Source organism: Nicotiana sylvestris, chromosome 4, assembly GCF_000393655.2.
Source record: "Nicotiana sylvestris chromosome 4, ASM39365v2, whole genome shotgun sequence".
Classification (NCBI taxonomy): domain Eukaryota; kingdom Viridiplantae; phylum Streptophyta; class Magnoliopsida; order Solanales; family Solanaceae; genus Nicotiana; species Nicotiana sylvestris.
In genome coordinates, this window is record NC_091060.1 from 164,041,616 (window position 1) to 164,054,527 (window position 12,912).

Sequence of the window (12,912 nt, forward strand, 5' to 3'; positions counted from 1 at the left end):
AGATCGATTATCTTTGACAAAATTTGAGAAGAAACACAATGAAAGTTTCAGAGAGTATGGTTTTCGGTGGAGAGAACAGGCAGCAAGAGTGGATCCTCCTATGAAGGAGAGCGAAATGGTAGACTACTTCCTCCAAGCCTTGGAACCGACTTACTATGCCCATTTGGTTTCAGCGGTTGGGAAATCATTCAACGAAGTAGTGAAGATGGGAGGTATGGTGGAAGAAGGCCTCAAGACAAATAAAATCATGAGCTATTCAGCAATTAAGGCAACTACTCAAGCTATTCAAGGTGGGGTAGGAGGAATTGGAAGAAACAAGAGGGAGGAAGCAGCAGTAGTTGATTCAGGAATTTGGTCAGGACCCAGAAGTTCACCGCCTTACTATAATCAACAACGACCTCGCCAATCAACTTACCACCACGATTCATCCCAACACTACTATCACCCTTCGGAGCCTCATTTTTTCATTAACCATGCTCAAGCATACAATCAGCCACCTGTTCACGCCAATTGGCGTGCTCCTGCCATACCAAGTACTTACCCACGAGCCTATCCCGGACCAGGTTTCAGGCCTAGGCCAGCATTCAGGGGAGAAAGGGAACAGAAAAAGAAAACTTACACTCCATTGGGAGAGTCTTACACTAGTCTGTTCCACAGGCTGAGACAGCTAGACATGCTAAGACCAATACAATCCAAGCTACCCAATCCTCCTCCAAAGAATCTGGATTACACCATTAGCTGTGAGTATTGCTCCGGTGCACCAGGCCATGATACGGAGAAATGCTGGCATTTGAAAAATGCAATACAAGAGCTGATTGATACTAATAAAATCGAGGTTCAAACCCCCGAAGCTCCCAATATCAATAGAAATCCAATGCCAGCCCATCAAGAGGCCAATATGATAGAAATCATACAAGCTGATGGGGAGACAAAGAAGCCATCACAAACTGTCATGATGAATCAAGTCTCATGAAGCCAAGCCAGATAAGCAGTTAACAGAGGAGAAGCCGGTACTTAAGCAGAACAGAAATGGTGATGAACCATCTATGATGGTCGAGGAGGGATCATCGAGCAAAGTTGCCACAAATCAAGAAAGGCCGAAAGTGATAGTACCAGGGGTTGCTAACAAACCCATTGTATTCGTGGAAGGAGCCCGTACAGATCGGGTTATTATCACACCTGTAACCCAGCTGCCAGTCATCAATAACAAAGCCATCCCATGGAACTATGAACGGGTGACTGTAATGTACAAGGGAAAAGAAGTCAAGGAAGAAGTGTGTGAGGTGCAAGGCTTGACTCGTTCGGGAAGATGTTTTACACCCGAAGAGTTAAGAAAAACTAAAAATAATCCAACACCAATAAAGAGAGTTGTGACGGAAGAAGAGGCGGAAGAGTTTTTAAGAAAAATGAAACTCCATGATTATTCTGTTGTGGATCAATTGAAGAAGATGCCCGCTCAAATTTCATTATTGTCATTACTGATCCATTTAGAGGAGCACCGTCTGGCTTTGATGAAAATCCTGAATGAGGCTCATGTTCCTGAAAAAATCTCTGTAAATCATTTGGGAAGAATAGCCAACAGAATCTTTGAGACAAACAGAATTACATTTGCTGATGATGAATTGCCTGTGGAAGGTACCGAGCACAACAGAGCTCTTTACCTCACCGTGAAATGTGAAAACTCCGTAGTAACCCGGGTATTGGTTGACAATGGGTCAAGTGCAAACATCTGCCCTCTCTCCACTTTAAGCAAATTAAAAATTAAAGAGGAGAGGATCCAGAAGAATAGTATTTGCGTACGGGGGTTTGACGGTGGAAGCAGAGATTCATTTGGCGACATAGTGTTGGAACTAACAATAGGGCCAGTTGAATTCACAATGGAATTTCAAGTGTTGGACATAACTATTTCTTACAACTTGTTGTTGGGTCGACCATGGATCCATGCTGCTAAAGCAGTCCCGTCAACACTACATCAGGCTGTCAAGTTTGAATGGGATCATCAAGAAGTAGTTGTGCATGGGGAAGAAAGTTTAAATGCTCGCAGCAGTGCCATTGTACCGGTCGAGGGAATAGAAAATGACCAGGGACCATGGGTATACCAAGTGTCCAATACAGTGTCGGTAGAGAAAATTCCAGAAGGGAAGTACCTTCCGAATCCAAAGATAACCTCTACTTCAGTCATGGTAGCTTATGAAATGTTAAAGAATGGTTTTATACCTGGCAAAGGTCTGGGCTTATCTTTGCAAGGAATTATACAACCAGTATCTCTCCCCGAGAACTGGGGAACATTTGGTTTGGGATTTATACCCACTATCACCGATGTGAAAAAGGCCAGAAAGCTGAAACATAAGGCATGGGATCTTCCAAAACCAGTCCCACCTCTATCAAAGTCTTTTGTCAAGACCGGTGCTAAAAATCGCCCGATAACAACAATTCCTAAATCCCGGGTCAATCCTGAGGAGGAATTAATTGAAAGATTCGAGAAATTTTTTAATGATGTGAATATGTTGGAAAGCGGAGAAGGGTGTAGCAACGCAGAAGTTCAATTCGTTGGGCCAGAAACAAAGCTTAATAATTGGAAAGCCACTCTTCTCCCCATTCGAAAGGAGTCTTGGTAGTTTATTTTGATTTTCTTTCAAGTTTGTTTGGGTTGCTTCAGGGTTGTAATCCCAAAGCTTATCTTACAGTTTGTTTGAAGTGTGCAAAACCTTGTTATCTTTCATCATCCAATAAAAAGCAGTTTCCTTTTTATTATCATTCCTGATAGTTTTCTTTTCTTTTTCTTCTTTCCTGTACAGTTCTTTTTACGCTGGCTCTAGTGATATGGCATGCATGAGGAATCCTCAGCCCAGTCTTAAAAATCAATCTGGTTCCGAAATATTAATTCAAGAAATATATTGTGATTATGAATCAGAATATGATGAAGATGAGGTTTTTGAAGAGATTAGTAAAGAGTTAATTCACTTTGAGGAAAAAATCAAACCTAACTTGAGTGATACCGAGGACATCAATATAGGGGACACGAGTAATATCCGGGAAACTAAAATAAGTGTCCATCTCGAACCAAAGATCCGAGAAGAGTTAATTAAAGCACTCATAGAATTCAAAGATGTTTTTGCATGGTCATATGACGACATGCCGGGCTTGAGCACTGATTTAGTGGTCCACAAATTGCCCACCGATCCAACGGTGCCTCCTGTCAAGCAGAGGCTGAGAAAATTCAAGCCTGATATGAGTGTGAGAATTAAGGAAGAAATCACCAAACAATTGGAAGCAAAGGTCATTCGAGTCACTCGATATCCTGTTTGGTTGGCTAATATCGTTCCTGTACCAAAGAAAGACGGCAAAATTAGAGTATGCGTCGACTACCGCAATCTCAACAAAGCAAGTCCAAAGGATAATTTCCCATTACCCAATATCCATATTTTGATCGACAATTGTGCCAAGCATGATATAGGATCTTTCGTGGATTGTTATGCCGGGTATCATCAAATTCTAATGGATGAAGAAGATGCAGAAAAGACGGCATTCATCACACCATGGGGAACTTATTGCTATCGGGTAATGCCATTCGGTTTGAAGAGCGCCGGAGCAACCTACATGAGAGCGATGACCACAGTGTTTCATGATATGATACACAAAGAGATTGAGGTATACGTGGACGATGTGATCATAAAATCAAAGCATCAATCTGACCACGTTGGGGACTTAAGGAAATTCTTCTTAAGACTTCGCAGGTACAACCTCAAGCTTAACCCTGCCAAATGCGCATTTGGAGTTCCATCTGGAAAGTTACTGGGATTCATAGTCAGTCGGCGAGGCATCGAGCTAGACCCATCAAAAATCAAAGCCATCCAAGAATTGCCACCTCCAAGAAACAAAACTGAAGTAATGAGTTTGTTGGGAAGGTTAAATTACATCAGCAGGTTTATTGCTCAGCTCACAACAACCTGTGAGCCAATTTTCAAATTGTTGAAAAAGGATGTTGCGGTCAAATGGACCGATGAGTGTCAAGAAGCGTTCGATAAGATAAAAGGGTACTTGTCGAACCCACCTGTGTTGGTCCCGCCAGAGCCAGGAAGACCTCTGATTCTTTACTTAACGGTCTTGGAAAATTCATTTGGTTGTCTATTGGGGCAACATGACCTCACTGGCAGAAAAGAACAGGACATCTACTACCTTAGCAAGAAGTTCACAGCTTATGAGGTTAAGTATACTCATCTGGAAAAGACATGTTGCGCCCTAACATGGGTAGCTCAGAAGTTGAAACACTATTTGTCGTCCTACACTACTTACCTCATTTCGCGTTTGGATCCATTGAAATATATTTTTCAAAAGCCTATGCCAACGGGAAGACTTGCAAAGTGGCAAATTTTGCTCACAGAGTTTGACATCATCTATGTGACTCGGACTGCAATGAAAGCCCAAGCACTGGCCGATCATTTAGCCGAAAACCCGGTCGATGAGGAATACGAGCCGTTGAAAACCTATTTTCCTGATGAAGAAACAATGCATATCGACGAGGTGGAGCGAATTGAAAAACCTGGCTGGAAACTTTTCTTTGATGGAGCCGCTAACATGAAAGGAGTCGGGATAGGAGCCGTAATCATTTCTGAAACAGGGCATCACTATCCTGTTACGGCTCAATTGCGATTTTATTGCACCAATAATATGGCTGAATATGAAGCTTGCATTTTGGGGTTAAGGCTAGCCGCAGACATGGGTATCCGAGAAATCTTAGTCATGGGAGATTCAGATCTTTTGGTACATCAAATTCAAGGAGAATGGGAAACCCGAGACTTGAAGCTCATACCATACCGACAATGTCTACATGATCTTTGTCAGCGGTTTCAATCAGTGGAGTTCCAACATATTCCAAGAATCCATAATGAGGTTGCCGATGCATTGGCTACCCTGGCATCAATGTTGCATCATCCGGACAAAGCTTATGTAGATCCGATACATATTCAAGTCCACGATCAGCACGCTTATTGCAATATGGTTGAAGAAGAATTTGATGGTGAACCATGGTTCCACGACATCAAGGAGTATATCAGGATGGGGATATATCCCGCACAAGCCACAGGAGATCAAAAGAGGACCATTAGGCGATTGGCAAATGGATTCTTCTTAAGCGGAGGAGTTTTGTATAAAAGAACACCAGATCTTGGATTATTAAGATGCATAGATGCCAGACAAGCTACAACTGTCATGTCTGAAGTACATTCAGGAGTTTGCGGACCCCACATGAGTGGATATGTGTTGGCAAAGAAAATCCTCCGAGCTGGTTACTATTGGCTTACCATGGAGCGAGATTGTATCAGTTTTGTGCGCAAGTGTCATCAATGCCAGATACACGGAGATTTGATTCATTCTCCACCATCCGAGTTGCACACAATGTCGGCACCATGGCCCTTCGTTGCCTGGGGCATGGATGTGATTGGACCGATTGAGCCGGCAGCATCCAATGGGCACAGGTTTATTCTGGTAACTATCGATTATTTTACCAAATGGGTTGAGGCCAAGACATTCAAATCGGTGACCAAGAAAGTTGTGGTCGATTTTGTCCCCTCAAATATCATATGTCGATTCGGAATCCCAAAGGTGATCATCACAGATAACGGTGCTAATCTTAACAACAACTTAATGAAGGAAGTATGTCAACAGTTTAAGATTACACATCGCAACTCTACCCCATATCGGCCCAAGGCGAATGGAGCAGTCGAGGCAGCCAACAAAAACATAAAGAAGATACTTCGGAAAATGGTAGAAGGTTCAAGACAATGGCATGAAAAATTACCATTTGCATTATTGGGATATCGCACTACTGTTCGCACTTCAGTAGGAGCAACTCCTTATTTGTTGGTATATGGCACTGAAGCAGTAATTCCTGCAGAAGTTGAGATTCCTTCCCTTCGGATCATCGCCGAAGCAAAGATTGATGATGATGAGTGGGTCAAAACCCGTCTGGAACAGTTAAACTTGATTGATGAAAAACGATTGGCCGCAGTATGTCATGGTCAATTATATCAAAGAAGAATAGCAAGAGCATACAACAAAAAAGTGCGTCCACGGAAGTTCGAAGTGGGTCAACATGTGCTGAAACGTATTCTTCCACATCAGGTTGAGGCAAAAGGCAAATTTGCCCCGAATTGGCAAGGACCATTCATTGTGACCAGAGTATTATCGAATGGTGCACTATGCTTAACAGATATTGAAGGCAAATGCATAGACATGGCGATCAATTCTGACGCGGTAAAGAGATATTATGCATAACTTTTTGAATGTATGTATTTAGCATTATTTCGAAGATTGGAATGACAAAGGCAATTTATTCTGCTATCCAAACACTATACCATTTGCTTCCCCTTCGAGCCATATTTGCTTCTTTCTTACCCTCTCTTGGAATCAATGAAAATCAAAGTAAATAAAAAAAATACAAAAAAATAGGCTATTATTTAGTGAACTACGTTTGACCTGATTCCTCAAAGAAGGATACGTAGGCACCTCACGGCTCGGTCATAGGGTGCACAATATGCATAATGTGCACAAAAAGAAACATCAAGAGACCCCAATCAAGAAAACTGGGGCAAAGAATTGTATTGGAAATAAGAAAAAGATTCCAAGAGTTGTAATTTTAAACTCATACCAAAGCTATTTAGCTTTTAATACCTTTTCCATTTCCCACCACATACCAAAAAGACCTTTAGACCAATCTTAGAAAAATGCTGAGTCAAACAAATGAAGATGGTTCATAACGCTCTGGTACAAACAAGAAGTTGAGAGAAAGTAAAATGAGAGAGTCTTATAGGTGAAAACCCACACGGGCACCATAAGGCGATTGAAGTTGAGAGAAAGTAAAATGAGAGAGTCTTATTGGTGAAAACCTTCGTAGGAACCGTAAGGCGAAAAAGAAGTAAGAAATGAACAAATGAGGAAGGTTTATCGGTGAAAACTCTTTGAGATATTGCAAGTCCAACAGGTCTGTAAAATGAAAAATGAAGTTGGATTACGGAAATTTTGGGGGAAAACAAAAATGAGACAATTGAAAAGGAGATTGATTAAAAGACTGGGTTGATTAATCCAAAATGCATACCCTGATCATTGGCGCCAGTAACTCCAATCAGATAAGTTTTTATTCTTTCTCCAACAGTCATCCAAACTTGGATTTTTCTTTTCATTCTATAATTGTCGAAATCAGCGTGTTTCGTCACTAATAATCTTACTTTTCTAAAGCTTTGAGATAAGTTTTATTCCAAACAAATAAGAAGGAATGTCAAGGTATACTACCAAGATTCAAGGTTACATGATGCAAAATACGGCCATGAAAGGCGGGAGATAAAAAGATATGGGTGTAAGAAAAGTGAAATCGAAAGTGGATCAGCAATGTCAGGAGGGACATATGATTACAGTTAAAAGGGTTTGAAGGAAAACATACAAAGGGGAATCCTATAGTCAAGGATCAATTACAAAGACAAAACAGTCTTTTTCAACCATTCCAAGGCAATAAAACAAGACGAAGAAGAAGCCCCACCATCGGCAAGAATACCCCAGTTAACCACCCTGCTTTAAACTAACGAAGTTTTCTTTGATTTAAAATAGGGGCAAAAACAACATTTGTGTCAGGAAACACTTGGTAGAGGATAAAAGAATTAAAGAATAAAGTCAGGCGTCCACCTGGAGAATGAGGACAAAGAAAAGAAGAAATCAGGCGTCCACCTGGAGAATGAGGATGAGAATCGAAGAAGTCAGGCTTCCACCTGGAGAATGAGGATGAGAATTAAAGAAATCAGGCGTCCACCTGGAGAATGAGGATGAGAATTAAAGAAATCAGGCGTCCACCTGGAGAATGAGGATAAGAATTGAAGAAGTCAGGCGTCCACCTGGAGAATGAGGATGAAGAAGTTAAAAAGAAATCAGGCGTCCACCTGGAGAATGAGGATGAAAAGAAAAGAAGAAATCAGGCGTCCACCTGGAGAATGAGGATGAGAATTAAAGAAATCAGGCGTCCACCTGGAGAACGAGGATGAGAGTTAAAGAAGTCAGGCGTCCACCTGGAGAATGAGGATGAGAACAGAAGAAGTCAGGCGTCCACCTGGAGAACGAGGATGAAGAATTAAAGAAAGAATCAGGCGTCCACCTGGAGAATGAGGATGAGAATTAAAGAAATCAGGCATCCACCTGGAGAATGAGGATAAGAATTAAAGAAGTCAGGCGTCCACCTGGAGAATGAGGATGAGAAAAGAATGAATCAGGCGTCCACCTAGAGAACGAGGATGAAGAATTAAAGAAGTCAGGCGTCCACCTAGAGAATGAGGATGAGAAAAGAAGAAGTCAGGCGTCCACCTGGAGAACGAGGATGAAGAATTAAAGAAGGAATCAGGCATCCACCTGGAGAACGAGGATGAGAATTAAAGAAATCAGGCGTCCACCTGGAGAATGAGAGTTGAAAAAGTCAGGCGTCCACCTGGAGAATGAGGATGAGAAAAGAAGAAGTCAGGCGTCCACCTGGAGAACGAGGATGAAGAATTAAAGAATAAATCAGGCGTCCACCTGGAGAACGAGGATGAGAATTAAAGAAATCAAGCGTCCACCTGGAGAATAAGGATAAGAATTGAAGAAGTCAGGCGTCCACCTGGAGAATGAGGATAAGAATTGAAGAAGTCAGGCGTCCACCTGGAGAATAAGGATGAGAATTGAAGAAATCAGGCGTCCACCTGGAGAATGAGGATAAGAATTGAAGAAGTCAGGCGTCCACCTGGAGAATGAGGATGAAGAATTTAAGAAGAAATCAGGCGTCCACCTGGAGAATGAGGATGAAAGAATTGAAGAAGTCAGGCGTCCACCTGGAGAATGAGGTTGAAAGAATTGAAGAAGTCAGGCGTCCACCTGGAGAATGAGGACAAAGAATTGAAGAAGTCAGGCGTCCACCTGGAGAATGAGGATGAATCCGCAGTCAGGCACCCACCTGGAGAACAAGGGAATACAATTGAAGTATTGAAGTCAAAAGCCCGCTCATATGAGAAAGGAGCACACTTAGAATCAATAAAGCAGAGTGATCCAACAAAGTCCCCAGCAGGAAACGACAAGAGTCCCAAACAGATGAAGAAAATACGGGACACAATGAAAAGGAATACGGAATAAGCCAAATGCCCAAGAGTCACCAAGATATCAAGATAACAAGAAACGCAAGGGCATGATCTAGATAAGATTTTATAATTCATGTACCATAGTCTAGTTTAGCTTTTTGTATTACCTTTGAAGTAAGGTGTAATAAGGAGGTCAGCAAGCAGTAAAAACAGCACGAAGCAGCAGTAACATCACAGTCCCACGGTAGTCCCAGCTACCCAAAACTTCCCGAACTACATTGACCTGATTCCTTTATAGCCAAGGATATGTAGGAAACCTTTGAAGCAGAGGTTCGGTCAAATCTTTCAAAAAATGCTTCCCACGGAGTATTTGAACGGGCAAAAATCGCTCGTATCCGCTCACTTTATCTTTGCACGAAAACTCTTCGAGTTTCCGCACAAAGAGGGGCAGCTGTGAGCACGTGATTTTTGCCTTACGAAAACTATTCCAAAATAAATCAAAAATAAAATAAATTTCTTTTACTGTGTAATTTTTGAATTTGCGTGGTATTTGTTAAATATTTGTCTTATGTACGTAAATGTTTACGTTGTCATAATAAAATGAAAAATAAAATAAAACACATGTTGCATGCATATAGGATTTAATTATGCATTTAAAAGATAATTTAAATAAAATCACAAAAAATATGCATTCGTTCTATTTTTAAATATGTCACTGTGTGATTAATGTTTTGACTATGTGTTAAATAGTTGTTATAAAGTAATTAATATTTTGTGTAAGGTTAAAAATTGTTTTATAATTTTTATTAGGATTTTTTTAATGATTAATAATAAAATTAGAAAATAAAATAGAATATGAAAATCGGACCTGGATTAAAATCCAGGCCCAAATCAAATTACCCTCCCATAGCCCAATCCAAACAGCCCAGATCTGGTCCAATCCAGACGAGTCAAAACGACAGCGTTTGGTTGTAATTTATCAGGGACCGTTGGATCAAATCCAACCAACGGTTGAGATCTCACCCCCTTACTCGTAACCCGTAACCCGACCCTTTGACCCGATCCAGCCTGACCCCGAACTTCAACCAAACGACAACGTTTGGTTAAGTGGATTGATCTCAACTGTGCATCTTAATTGATCCAACGGATGAGATCAATCCACCCCACCCCTATATAAGGCCCAAACCCCTACCCCGGCCCCTAACTAAACACCCCCCCCTTCCTCTCCTGTTCATCGTCTTCCCAAACCAAACCCCTAACCCTAGCCGCCCTTATTCCCCACCGCCTGAAACCCGGCGGCATCAACGCCGCCGGTCACCACCTTAACACCCCAGAACCCCCTGAACACCCTCTATCCGAATATGTTAGCCTCTTGGCTCGAATCTTCCTGAAGGTTCTCGAATCTTCATTTGAAGATTCGAGCCAAGCTCAGATCTAAACCAAACAACCCCAAATCGACACCATAGCTTCCCCTAACCACCCTGGGTATGGATCTATTGTTTGTTTGGTTCGAATCCCCTCAGAACTCTTCGAATCTTCTTTTGAAGGTTCGAACCAAACAAGAACTTACCCAGATTTGTTCTAAACTGACACCAAATCACCCCTAGGTTTCCCTCACCCTTGTGTCATTGTTGGTTCCCCTCGAATCTGACCAGAAATGGTTAAGTCCCAAATCGAATCTTCAGGAACCCTAGAAATACCAGACCTTTGGATTCTGCCCGAATTAAATAAAGATTGAGGTTTAATCGACCTTAGTCGAAATATTTTCAGTGGAAAATACTTCGACTAAGGTCTGTTTGATTTCAAACAAAGTCCAAATCCAAGTTGAGTTCGAGTCCGATTAAAATTGAAAGATTCAGAGGTATTTTTTCTATTTCTTTAGTGTATTCTACGTGTATTTCATGTTTGTTTCATCAGTCTGTGTAATTTTTCATATTCTTCTAGTCTATTCTGTGATTCTGCCATATACCCGTCTATTTAATCATAATTATACTATTGCTTCTGTTGTTTATGATTGTTTATAATATGTGTAATCGACTCGATTAAGTTCGTCGATTAGTTGTGTTAAAAATCCTGTTTCTGAAAATGCTGATTGAAACAATTTGTTTCTATTTTTTAGACTGATTATTGACAAATGTTGTAAATAGTCAACTGATTAATACTCGTCAATTAAATCATGTTTGTTTGCAAATCAGTAAATTCAAATGAATGTTGTGTATATATTGTTTTCTGAACAGGGCATTGTCAGTATATTGACAATGCTCCTGTGTTTGTTTGATTTTTGTTCAAAGTTAAAGTTCAGTTTGAATTATTATACTGAATTCAGTGTAATGTTGTTGTGATGTTAAGTTTGAATTCAAGTTTACAAAAGTTGGTTAAATACAATTGTGTTAGGAGGTTCATAGGATTGGTTATAGCTGTAAATCAGAAGGATAATTAAGTTTGTACAGATTATAGAATCTGTTTTGCATTAGGCTCTGATTTTTTCAGTAATAACATTAGGATTTCAGGGGGTACTATTGGGAATGAAATAATGTGATAGTGTGCTGATAGTGGAGTGATAATAGCTATTACTTAATGAGTAATAATGGGGAACAAGGGATAATGGGGCTGCTTAAAATCAGGATAAGATCATTTAAAGTATTCAAAAGCAGTTTTAATGGAACTTTCTGATTTTAAAAGAAGAAAAGGGTCCATCCAGCACTTAAAAAGAAAGGGATAGACCTGTATAAAAGAGGGGAATTGGGACTGACTTAAGGAGAGCTTTCAGACAGAAAGGAAAGAGAGAAAGAAAAAAATCTGATCTGGAGGACAGATTTTAAAACTGAAGAGAAGAAAAAAAATAAGGAGAGATTAGGAGAAAGGTCAGATTTTGAATACAGATTTTGGATCACAGTTTTCAAAGAGATTTAAGGAGATTTAGATCAGATTTTAAGAGGAGGAGAGAACAGAGATCTGAAGGAGAGATTTTAGGACAGATTTTGAAGAAAAACTGATCAGATTTTGAGAGAGATTTTAAGAAAAAATACATCTAGAGTGAGATAAAAAGAAAGAGAATCAAGCAGAAATCAGAAATGAAAAATCAGAAATAGGAATTGGAAACAGAAAAGAAACTGAAATCTGAAGTATTGTTCTTTCGTTGAATCTGTTCGGATTTATTTGATTCCATTGTTCAGTTAAAATCTGAAGTTTCTTTAAAAATACTGTCACTGTTCATCTGGGTTAACGGGTCTTGTTCAGACTTGCTGTATACTGCTATTCTGCTGAATTTGTTACTACTGCCACTGCTGAAATTTTAACTCCTTCTTCCTTCATTGCCAGGTACATATCTTTTAAATTTTGTGTTGGAAAGAGATTCAACATGACAAATGAATAAAGTTTGAATTGTAATACTATATTTATTCGTTTAAGTCCATAAGTTTAAAATTCAGCTTTGTTTCATGTTGGTTTAATAGTAGTATATTTCGACGTAATGGCTGTAAGTTAAATGTCCTTTCTTGAAGTTTGTATAAATGTTGTAATAGGGTTAATTTCGAAATTTTTATTAAGGGAAGGTATAATTAAGTTGTCAAGGTAGGAAACAGGGCGTAAAGTTGGCCATTATTTAAATTTTATAGTGTTGTTAGCTAAGTAAAGAGTAATGTAGAAATATCAAGAAAAACTACATTACTAACTCCTGTTGTTAGATAAGGTTAAGATGGTATTGGTGGTATTTTTTATATAAGATAATAGATGTGTGTATAACCATTGGCGAAAGGTGATATGATATAGTTTGTTACGATGTCTACAACATACAGTTAGGTTGCATGTAAGGCAATATTAT